This window comes from Crotalus tigris, unplaced genomic scaffold (genome assembly GCF_016545835.1).
Source record: "Crotalus tigris isolate CLP2741 ecotype Arizona unplaced genomic scaffold, ASM1654583v1 scf7180000024441.2113493, whole genome shotgun sequence".
Taxonomy (NCBI): domain Eukaryota; kingdom Metazoa; phylum Chordata; class Lepidosauria; order Squamata; family Viperidae; genus Crotalus; species Crotalus tigris.
The window spans coordinates 522,411-535,068 of NW_024100610.1; the positions used below are offsets into that span (position 1 = coordinate 522,411).

Genomic DNA, 12,658 nt, shown 5'->3' on the forward strand with positions numbered 1-12,658 from the left:
TCCTTGCAGAAATTAGACTCACCCCCACTTTGGCAGTCTTTGGGAAGGTCCTGAAGATATGGTTTTGCCAGTGGGCCCAGGGACCCCAGAGTGTGATGCAGCCCATCAAATGGCTTATTTGTGTGCTGTCACCGGGGCTGGGTGGGTGGGGGGGTTATTTTTATTTTTTTATTTCATTTTGTGTTTTTATTGTTTGTAAGCTCCTAGAGTTGCTGTGAGCGATAAGGTGGCTATATAAATGTTCTTAAATAAATAAATAAATAAATAAATACAATAATATTTACCTGCAAACTAGGTAATGAAATAGGTGATGAGCTAGTTCCATCCCAGCTGCGGCTAGTGCACAAGAACTGGTAGGATAAACATTAGGACTAGGGAGGATAACAACTGCTCAGTCAAAAGAAAATGCCAGTCTCTCAAAGCTGTCTGGGAGCTAAGCATCAGGCAAGTCAAAACATATGAGATTTTTCTTTGGAAAAAAGAAAGGAGTTAATGGTAATATGAATGAGAGACGAAAGTTAATGTTCTGCCACATAAGACGTCAGCTTAGCATAATGATAAATGATTTTATCGTTTAAGTTCACGCTTTATTCTTATGAATGGCTTTGCTGTGGATGGGTGTTTTTAAAACGTTAATTATACTAAATTGTTTTGGATTGTAAATGGAACAGAATGAAAAACCCCGAGCTGATCTCTTTCTAAAAATAGGCATGTCCACAAACTGTCTGGATGAATCACATCTGCATCCCAGACACGTTAGAAAACTATCTACTTCTGTGTTTTACAAGGAGGATAAGCCTTATTATTTAGTAGCGTGACTCAGCCTTAACAGCCAGGGCCAGCATCATAGTCAGCATTGTCAGGCACCTGACAGACCCATAGTAAGAAAAAAGCTCAGTGCTACAACTATTTTCTTTTTTGTTTTTAGCCATAACTATTCCTCTGTTGAGAGGATGCAATGGAACAATGGCTGATTCACTCCCTCTGATCTGCAGGCTCAGGGACCCAGAGAGAAAGGAAGTGGGCAATTCATTATTAAACACAGGAAAAAGAAATGGCACTGCAAGAGCCTACTCTTATGCCAAATGCTTTGCATATCCTTTGATTTAAAAAATGCTTTAAGAATTACTGATTGCTCCGATATGAAGCACCACAGGGCTTGGCTGTCTCCCTATGCCATTTAGTACCTGCATGGCATTGCTGGGATGATCAACTGTCAGTCTGAGGGAAAATATCATCAATATACTGATGATACTTACAAATAGTCTTCAACATGGCCACAGTTGGGATCAGAATTTCTGTTGCTAACCAAGATGGATGAGTCATATCCAATTTTATGACCTTTCAGTCCACAGTCATTAAGTGAATCATGCATTTGTTAAGTGAATCTGGCTTTTCCTATTGACTTTGCTTGTCAGAAGCTGGCTGGGAAGGTCGCAAATGACAATCACATAACCCTGAGATGCTGTAACTGTTGTAAATTCACGCCGATTGTCAAGAGCACAAATTTTGATCCAATGACCAGTTGTAAGTGTGAGGACTGGCCATAAATCACTTTTTTTGTGCTATTGTAACTTTGAAAGATCACTAAATGAATGGTTGTCAGTCAAGGATTACCAGTATTTGGGTATTACCATCCAGGTTTGACCCAGTTCCTGGAGGCTGTGAGGATCTGGATAGGCCAAAAGAAGCTCACAGACTGAATCTTTGCAGTACAGAATGCTGTTCACTAGGGACATATCTAGCTTAATCCTGGTTCCAATTTTTGCTTTGGATGGGACTGCATTCCCTTTAAAAGAACAGGTCTGTTACCTGGAGAGCATGACCAGAGGACATCTGCTCATTTTTGGCCTGTCTAACAATTGGACACCTTTTTGAACCAGAGGCCCCGACCATAATAACCTCAGGAACAGATCACTGCAATGCACTTTACGTGAGGCTCTATTTAAAAAATGCTTCAAATTTCCCATTGGTCCAGAGCAGAGGTGTCAAACTGGCGGCCCACAGGCCGGATGCGTTACGTAGAGGCCACACCCACCCCGGCTCTGCAAAGGCAAAAACCATTGCGATATGTCACATGACGCGATTGAGTTTGACACCTACGTTCTAGAGTGTACCAGTCATTCTGTTAACTGAGGTTACTATTTAGGTAACATCCAGGCTACAGTCACTACTCAGATTACTGAATTCTTTAAAGACCCAGTTCAAAATACTAGTTATTAACTTCAAAACTTTACAAGAGTCAGCTCCAGAACTTATAGAACCATCTTTCCTGACAAGACTCAGCATATCCCATCTGCTCTTGAAAAGGGACGGTGCCCCAAGTGAACTAACTAAAGCATCCATCATGCCTTCCAAATTCTGCAATTAATTAGAGAATGAATCAGCAGAGATACAATGCATGAAATCCAGTATTAAATGACTAAATACAGCTGACAAAAGAACTAAATACAGGTGATGAAAAAAAATCTCTATAGACTGTGAAAACCAATCACAGCTGTGAAAGTTATAAATGTCCCCCCATACAAAATTCTGTTATGATTTTTGAAAGTATTTCTAGCCAGTATATGAATATTCACTTTTCATTGTTTGCTAATTTACAGAATTGGTGGTACTCTTTTCATTGAATGGGCTTTATAACTTTATTAAATTGAGCTGGCTGTATAACTTTATTAAACTGGGTCATGAGGCATCATAAAAGCTATTCAAAACTAAATAGATAATTAAAAAAACAAAGACTGGGAAGGATAAAAGGCAGAAAACAAGTGAGACAGACATTACTGGCTGAGTAGTCACTTGGCCTCATTTCTTAGCCTTCGTCAGAATAATGTGAAAGCCAGAATTAGCATCTTTTCAGGCACAAGCAGCCAGATCCACTAACAATAGCTCAAGCGAGCAACTTTATTGACTTCTACCTATGTTACAAGAATCTGCCTTTTGCAGCTGCACAAGGACTCAAGACTAATTCCCCGCTTGACTCCTCCTTCCAGCCTGACAGCTTTCCAACATATCTTCCCCAAAGTGTTGTGAACTGAATATATGTAGTGTATTGATACTGAACTGGTGAAATATTATGCCCATATAACTATTAACATAACACAGATATTAACATTTCGGTTACAAGTCACTTTTTTCAGTGCCGTTGTAACTTTGAATGGTCACTAAAAGAACTGCTGTAAGTTGAGGACTACCTATATTACAGAGGTAACTGTTTGTCCTACACATCCAAATGAGATGCTTCCTATCTTCTGAACCATATGCCTGGAAAAATTCTGTTCTCGGGCATGTCTGGTGAAGTAAATTACTGGCAAGTAAAACAAGGGCAATGCAGGCATACAGCATCTTGGAAATACAGATATCACCAACATAATTTGAGTGAGAATTCTTGGAACTCGATGTAGTTTGATCTGAATGCTTGCCATGGAAGTTTATCAGAACACGAATATATGAAAATATTCTCAGGTGAATTTATCCATCTAACCTGATGTAATCCACTCTGCCTAGGATCATGACAAGGCTTCAAAAATAGTACCACCCATGCAGGATTTGAGGGTATAAGTTCAGGGCTTATGCACTAAGAATGATCTTTAACAAGAAAAGAGTGAGTCACAAGCATTATCTTGATACAGAAACTAATAATTTGGATTAGTAACTCTGTCATACTGGAGCACAAGAAGCAGGATTTATGTAACAGGAAAAGCAAGTAATAGTCACATTAGAGTCAAGTTCTACACTGGGTGACATTCATGGACACATCCATCTCTTAGCAGCTGTAATTTTTGGCCACTGTCTTCTTCTGGGATATTTTTTTCCAGCCCAACTTGCAACCAACTTGATGGTTCCTCATTCATGCACTCACATTTGATGTTACATACAGGTAGTCCTTCACTTACGACTACAATTGAGCCCCAAATTTTTGTTAAGTGAGTTTTGCCACATTTTATGACCTGTCTTGTCACAACTGTTAAGACAGCCACTGTGGTTGTAAAGTTAGTTCACATGGTTCTAAAATGAATCAGGCTTCCTTTGCTTGCCAGAAGGTCACAAAAGGGGATCACATGACCCTCCTGGACACTGCAACCGTCATAAATATGAGTCAGTTGTCAAGCACCTGAATTTTGATCACATGACCATGAGGATGCTGCAACTATCATAAGTGTGAAAAATGGTTATCAGTCACTTTTTTCAGTGTCTTTGTAACCTTGAATAGTCACTAAATGAACTGTTGTAAGTCAAGGACTACCTGTACATGTATACTTGCATGAAATTCAAACAATAGGCCAAGGAACAATTTAAGAAATACTGCACATGAAGAAAGCTCAGTAATCCATTAATTAAAGCAGCGGGCAGAGACCCTAAAATGTTCTTTTATTTGCTACACTACCCTGAAGAGTAATTATCTTTCTGTCCTTATAAAGCACTGAGCTAAAAATAATTACATGAAATAGGAAAATTTCACAGAAAGGAAAATGACGTATCTATACCAGATTTTTACCAAACATGACGGTGGTTTTATTTACCTGAGAGGTGAAATATAAGCATTGGAAAAGCTCATACTGCTTCATTTCTTACTCAGTTATTTTTAATTCTCATCCAGAAAAATAACTTACAATGTCCCCAGATATGCACTTTCCTTCCCAGAGCACAATTTCAAATTTCTTGACCTCAAGCATTATTGATACCTTCGCTACAGAGATGCTGACATTTAGGGCATTTGGGTTTCAAGAGAACCTAACTAGAAATCTAGATTCTTAAAAGAAAAAGAAAATCAGGTAAAGTTATCCTTTATAATAATATAGGTAGTCTTTGACTTATAACCATTCATTTAGTGACCAAAGTTCCAATACACTGAAAAAAGTGGTTTATGACTTTTCACACTTACGACCAGTGCAGCATCCCCATGGTCACATGATCAAAATTCAGACGCGTGGCAACTGGCATGAACCTAGGACAGTTGCACTGTCCTGGGGTCATGTGATCATCATTTGTAACCTTCCCAGCCAGCTTCTGACAAGCAAAGCCAACGGGGGGAAGCCAGATTCATTTAATGACCACATGATTCACTTAAAAACTACAGTGTTCACTTAATAACTGTGGCAAGAATGGTCATAAATGGGGCAAAACTCACTTAACGACTGACTTGCTTAGCAGTGGAAATTTTGGATTCAATTGTGGTCGTAAGCCGAGGACTAGCTGTAATAGTAATAGTGCTTAAAAAATGTGTAATCTGTGGTTTTCCCAGCCCTGTTAATACACCAGCTCTTTTAATCAGGGACTGTCTTTAAAACTGGATTGCAGCATCTGTAAAAGGTATCAGGTGGGAAAAAGAAAGTTTATAGCGTCTGGTGTGTCTCTTGCAATAATCTTATTATATGTTTCCTTCAAAGATTTTGTGTTCCACATAAGAAACATACAAGATCTTCTCTGCCCCACTTTATCTTTATTGGTAAAATGAGCCAATATCAGTCTAAAACCACATGTGGATAAAACTTTATTAGTGCTAGTAGGATTCCTTGGTGGTTCCCTAGCTAATGTCTTCTGGAAAGTCTATTAATGTTTCATGTCCTTTTTTAACATAATGATTTTGGCTTAGCACAATACATAAACATAAGTATACATATGTTTAATTCGTCTATTTGGCTTTATATCCTGGCTGCAAACAAATGGGCAAAAACAGGCAAGAGGCAAGGAAAACTCCTAACTTTTTGTTGTGATTTATTGACCTGAATGTTTGATATGCCTATTTTATATACTATCAATTACTGAAGTTATTTGGAGAAGAAAAAAAAACCCACGAAGAACATTAAAAATGAATTAATGTGATGAACAATTAGAGATGTACTTTAAAACCTTTCTAAAAGTGAAAAAGGAGATTAAGCAATCCAACTCTACAAGTTTGGATCAATTCCAAACAGCCTCTCCCAGTTTTTTTGCCTTTCTGAAGTGCTGGGCTTCCATAATTCCAACACCCATGCAAGGTAGAATGTTATATATTAGTTAATAATGGCTCATACCTTCTAGGTTCCAAGATTATCTTTTTAAGTGGCAGCTCTCTAATATATTGTGCATGTGAGCACATACTGCCATTAAGGCTGAAACCAACATTCAACATTTCCATATTGCTGGTCTATTTCGATATAAACTACGTTCCCTTCCAAGAACTTAAGCATTAAAAACCTAAACTCTGGGCATTTGTTAAATAAATTTGCAAAAAAATTGTTTGTGAATTGTCCCCGATTTCATCTGAAAAAAAGATCAATTTGGTCCCACACTGGAAAAAGAGGTGGCTGGGGTGGGGAGATGGCTGGGGTGGGGGTGGGGAAAAGCAGGTTCTTCCACATAATTTTACCCAATTGTGCTTTCATCTTGCCTATGGCAAGAGTGATCATGACCGTGAAGAAATATGCAATATGCAATAGAAGGTACTATTGTAGGCTATACAGTTAAATTATTGTTGCTTTCTTGAATTCTATTTATTAAGTAATTTAGAACAATCACAAGTACCAGAATTTGAGATTTTAGACAGTTTAGGGCAAGGGTGCTCTTTGGGGGGGGGGGGTTGTACATCCTGTACAATTCTCAGCAAACATGCAGCTGGGGATTGTGGGAGTTGTGTTCCAGCACACCTGGAAGGTATCTGTTTGAGGAGTCCTGCCTATAACTGTTCTAAATGTTTCCCTCATGATTTTCCACAGGAATTATTTTCATTGGACTCGGACTTAGTTCAAACATCGCATGAAGCCGTGGTTTGTTGAACAACTCAATACTGGCTGTGTACATTGAAAACCAGGTCTTACAATGCATTCTAAGGTTATTTAAAACCAAACAAACCAAATGATTGACCAGGCAAAGAGCTGAAAGCCAAGAGCTCAAGGTATTGGTGAAGATTTCCCTGTTTTCCCTGCCATTCTCCATTTGTTCCTTGCATGGTGTTCCCTCTTCAGCAAAAAAAGAAAGCAAACCAACAAATTTTGTATCAGCTGATGTCTTATTTAAGAGATCATGATCTCTGGACAGCTAACAGGATACCGAGTCTTGAAAACAGGCTGCCTTGTTAGCACTGAAATTAACATTTAATTTTGATGGGCTTAAATTTAATCCCCATGATCTCATTATCAAGGGAAACAGCCTGAGGATTTATAACTCCAAATCAGTGGTTCTCAACGTTTGTGTGACGGAGACTCCCGTCACACAAACGCGGCGCGCATGTGCGGTGCCGCCCCATGCGCAGCGCGCATGCGCGGCGGCGCCCCATATGCACGGCACGCATGCACGGCAGCACCCCCCATGCGCAGCGCGCATGCACGGCGCCGCCCCCTGAGGGGGAAAAATGGCGGATCGCCTTGTTTGGCGACCCCCGAGAAATGGTCGATCGACCCCAAATGGGGTCGCGACCCATAGGTTGAGAACCGCTGCTCCAAATGTACACTCAGAAAAGTGATTGATTGTATTTAACTAGTCTTTCTCATAAAGAAGCATAAATAGGTAGAGAGGTTTGCTTTTGGGGGGCGTCAAAAAAGAGTTGCCACCATCTAGTTTTCTTTATCAATTCCAGCAAGAATGAAATTCCTTCATTCTCTTTAAATAATGGCATTTTGTTACTTCTGAATTGGGGAAGTTTGAGTTTGGAAGGTAGGTCTTCCTCTATTCATTTTGCCAAGCTGGGCTTTAATCCCTCAAATGAGTCCTGACAGCACAACTGACTTCCAGTTTTCCTTCCTTTCCTTTCCGACATTGTTCTGATTTACTTATTTATTATGTGTTTGATTTTTTTGGGGGGGGTAGTTTTCGTACTTGGCTCACAGTCATTGGGAATTGGGTTAGAAGTATTGTAAAATAAATAAAATTTCAACTAATGGTAATTTCATCATCAAGACTCGTAAGTTTGTAGCTTAGCTTCTAGCATGAACCAGGTTACTACAGCCTTTTCAGCAAACCATATTTTAAATTATAATTTGACACATACAAACTTTGTTAAATTTGATTCTCACATAAAGTTGCATACAAGATTGCAGGTTAGATTGGTTCATACACACATACATTCATTTTCCACAAATATATATAAATTTGCATCCATATAACTGAATATGTTTTGCCCAAAAAAATATTTCCTCAATCTGGTCACTTCCAAATTTCTTGGACTTTGTTTATCAGGATTACACTAAAAAACTGGTTTGCTCATATTCATATTAAAAAAACTATCTTGGGAGGGGTATATTATGATGCTGTCGTTAGCCATCACCTGTGTAAAAATTTGAATCATTTTTAGGAAAGCGTTTAATTTAGACTTAGTCACAACAACGATGTTCAAGATAGCTCAAAACAGTACTCCTAAGACATCAACCTCTATCTCTCGTGACTACAGTGATCTTCCTTCTCAACTAGAGTTTTATTTCTGTTGAATTGTGGGTCAACATCTCCTGATATTAAAACTCCTAAATCAGTGGTGACGAACCTATGGCACGGGTGCCAGAGGCGGCACTCAGAGCTCTCTCTGTGGGCACATGCGCCATTGCCCCAGTCCTAGGCCTTCAGCTGGGTTTTATTTCGCTTTAGGCCTCTGCCGCCATGTGCAAAAAAAAAAAAAAAGGTTCAATCAATCAGTCAATTTCAACTTCTTGCGGGGAAAAAAAGATCTTGCAAAGTTGGAATTGACTGATTGAACTTTTTAGTCCCACTCAGTCTGCTGTTACCACCACAGCCACTCCCACCCAATGGGCCACGCCCACCCAATGGGCCACACCCACCCAATTGGCGACACCCACCCGGCATCCGACAATGCATAAGTGGGTTTTGGGTTGCAGTTTGGGCACTCGGTCTCTAAAAGGTTTGCCATCACTGTCCTAAATCAATAATGGCCCAAAATAATTTGACATGTAGGATGAAAGACAAAATGTCATTTAAATACCACAAGAAAGTCAATTAACAGGAACATCCACTAGATTAAAAAAAAGAGAACATAGTCACAATGTACCCTTTTATTGCACAGGTTACAAACCTAAAAAACAGGCAGAGCTTAATTGCACCATAATGGCCCCCATCTTAGTATCTATGGAGATTCTCAGTCATCCGGATCATCGTTGTTCAAAAGACAACTGGACTTTTTTGCTTGAAAATATTTCACTTCTCATCCAAGAAGCTTAGATGAGAACTGAAACATTCATAACTGAAGAAGCTTCTTGGATGAGAAGCGAAACGTCTTCAAATAAAACAAAGAATATCCAGTTGTCTTTTGAAAAAGCACCTTTGGGGTCCCCATCTTAGTTTTTTCGTCCTCATTTTGGATACTCCTGCCAACTGATAGGATGCCTGCATATTATTTCAAAATAGTTTTAGCCACCAGGAGTACTTGTCAGAGTAGAAGAGTGGGGTAGAAACTTGTGGTCACAAACTAACATCATCTGCTTGAAGTGGCCAGCTAGCAGTGTGCAGTAATCAAGCAGAGCAGCAGGTGGCAGCATTGAGCTGATTTTGACTCAGTCTTAACTATATGGATAGGAGACCATGAGAAAATCCCAGGAAGTAGGTTAGATCAGCAAATAAGCCTTCAGGGGGCTATATTCTCATCCTCATTTTCATACCGCTGCCATGAAGGCTATATGGACGAATCAAAACCAGAGATTAAAGTCATTTATCTTTTAACAGTTGGGTCTTACCACATTTATCCAAGCCCTGAATTGACCATGATTTATGTTTTTACTAGAAACCAGCATTTACTTTGGGCAAAACCTGCCCCATAGTGAACAGTGGGTTTGCTTTATGACTACCGCAAAAAAAAAAGGTAATAAAAAAGGGTCCAGTCACACGGTGACCTGATTTACTACCATACCTATAAGACTCAATTAGGGTTGTAACTCATTGGTTTGCAATGTTGCTGCTTTGTAAAAATCATTAATATTGTGTGAAATCATTTTTTAATATTAATTATGCAGGCGAGAGTTGATGTTCAGGAAATATAGGTAGTCCTCAACCACAATTGAGCCTAAAAATTCTGATGTTGAGACATTTGCTAAGCGAGTTTTGCCCATTTACGACCTTTCTTGCCACAGTTAAGCCATTTTATGACCTTTCTTGCCACAGGTAAGTGAATTACTGCAGTTGATAAGTCAGTAACCAGATTGTTAAGTGAATCTGGCTTCCCCCATTTATCTTGCTTGTCATAAGGTCGCAAAAGGTGATCACATGACCCTGGGACACTGCAAACGTCATAAATATCAACCAGTCGACAAGCATCCAAATTCTGATCACATCACCATGGGGATGCTACAATGGTCGTAAGTACGAAAAATGATCATAAGACACATTTTTCAGTGCCTTTGTAATTTTGATCACTAAACGAACTGTTAAGTCAAGGACTACCTGTAATATGCAGATGTTAAACTAGCCAGAGAGTTCAACCAAGAAAATTAGAAGGAACCAAAACTTGAGTCTGTTTATCTTTGTTATGCATTTTGGTAAAACACATAAAACATAACTGCCAAACATAGATTTAAAAAAGGGGAAGTTATGTGGGCTCACATAAAACAAAATTCCACAAAGCAGAAGAGTTATTCTAGGGCAGACTTGTCAAACTCGCGATGTCACATGATGTCGCGCAACATATCAGGAGAGTTTTGCCATTGCCAGCAATGGGGTGGGGGGCGGCTTCCACATGATGCGTCCAGTCCATGGGCCGACAGTTTGACACCCCTGTTCTAGGGAGCCCAGGTCTTCACTTTCACTCTTTAACATTACTTATACATTTAAGAGGAATGATTCTCCTTTCCTGTGATGCGTCTTTCTGCTACCATCACTATGTGGATTACCTGGTAATTTAGAGACTCTCAAAGTAGGGCCACTGATGACTCATAGCAGCATCCCAAAATACCAGCCACAGCTGATCTTCAGTGTCACTAATGACCCACTCAGTGGTCACGTTAACTAGACCAGTCCACTTGCCAGCACAGCCCCTGTCTCAACTTGTAATTAAAGCCTTAATTTTGGATTACATCCTTGGTAAGACATTTTTTTAAAAAATCTTTTTAAATGGGGGTATGAAAATAAACACAATACTGCCAGTATTTTATTCACTAACAAATGTTAACTTACATGCTCTTAGGCCAGGGGTAGGTAACCTTGGCTCTTTTATGACTCATGGACTTCAACTCCCAGAATTCCTGAGCCAGCATAGTTGGCTCAGGAATTCTGGGAGTTGAAGTCCACGAGTCATAAAAGGGCCAAGGTTGCCTACCCCTATCTTAGACTAAGCATAGAGAGAGGGTTTATGTTTAATTGTGGGATCCCCACATTTTCTAAATAGTGTCCTACAACTGTAGCAATTTGGGGGAGCACTGTGCTAATACTTCAGGTGAAACCTCTGAATCTTTGAACAAAGGCAAGATGACAATTCTGTTCCTTTTTTTTTTTTTTACTTAATTTACTGTTGAAGATCCAACTGGTTCACTTTCATTTCATGCAAGCAGCCTTAAGGAAGTGAGACAATTTTTCTCATTGCTTCTGTTCAAACATCCCCTTTGGTGAGCAAGATTTAGACTTGAAATACTAGCTATTTTTACTTTGTGTGTCCCAAACTATTTTTTCTGCTAATAAAAGTCTCCAGCTTCAAGTCATAGCTCAGGCTTAACCCAACTTTTAACTCACTGGCTCCCTCTAGCTATCTATACTGTAATGTTCTGTAATTACAGTATAGGAATGTCTGCTTTGAGGAACTTTCTCTTTTGCTCATAGGATGGGGGAGTGGCAGAAATGACACACTATTTCTATTCCCATCATGACTGGGGAGTTGAAGGCTAAGAGTCAATAAAACAATAATTCCACCCAATCCTGTGATTCATCTAAGAGAAGTCAAGATATAGCTGCATGATATCCCAAAGCGTATAGTCTCCTTGGAACCTTAAACTCTACATTTTACATCTTGCTTCAACTGATAACTAGTGGCTTCCAGCAAGTTATTTTTTTCTCTCACTTCCTTTCTAACAGGGATAGTGATAATTATCAACCTTCCTTGCACTTCATTTTCCTAAAGTAAGAATTACCATAATAATATATACATAAAGGGCTTCCTCTTCAAAAATTATTGCCAGAGTTAAAAGACATTAAAGAGTTTAAAGAATTACATGATTTTCATCCATTGCTGACACAGTCCAGTAACTTTTTTGAATTCTGGAGAACTTTTGAGTTGCAACATACGTATTTAAATGCAGATGGCCGGTGATATTAACAAGCAGCTGAATGACTCTTGTCTCAAAGCAAATAATACACTGCTAACAGAGCTAAAAGTGATACCTACAGTATAATGGTAGAGATGACCACCAGTTAAGCTGGACTTGATTACAGACAACTACATAGCATATAGTTTTCTTCACAATAATATAGAACTGGTCTGCCAATGCCTTCTTCCAGGATGGCTTTCAATGACCCAGTTTCATCTACAGACCTAGGATTTCCTGGTTGTCTCCCACCCAAGATCTAACCCTACTGAGCACCTTCAAAATCAAGGCAAGTCACGCATACACACATTGAATTTATTCTACTTCAGTTTAAGCATTCTTTGCACAGTTTAAAAGCCTGCCACCCAAAGGTAGTGGTGGGGTCTCAGTGCTGTGTGGTGGCAGTTGTGATGGCAGGGTTAGAGTTAAGAGGCAGACAACCAGGATCT

The 12,658-nt window shown here is 39.4% G+C and overlaps 1 protein-coding gene across 2 annotated transcripts in view; it reads right to left on the bottom strand.

The window, feature by feature from the left end:
* Positions 1-12,658, bottom strand: part of GALNT6 (polypeptide N-acetylgalactosaminyltransferase 6) — a 68,451-nt gene that overhangs the window by 54,705 nt on the left and 1,088 nt on the right. The gene's annotated exons all lie outside the window — the stretch shown is intronic.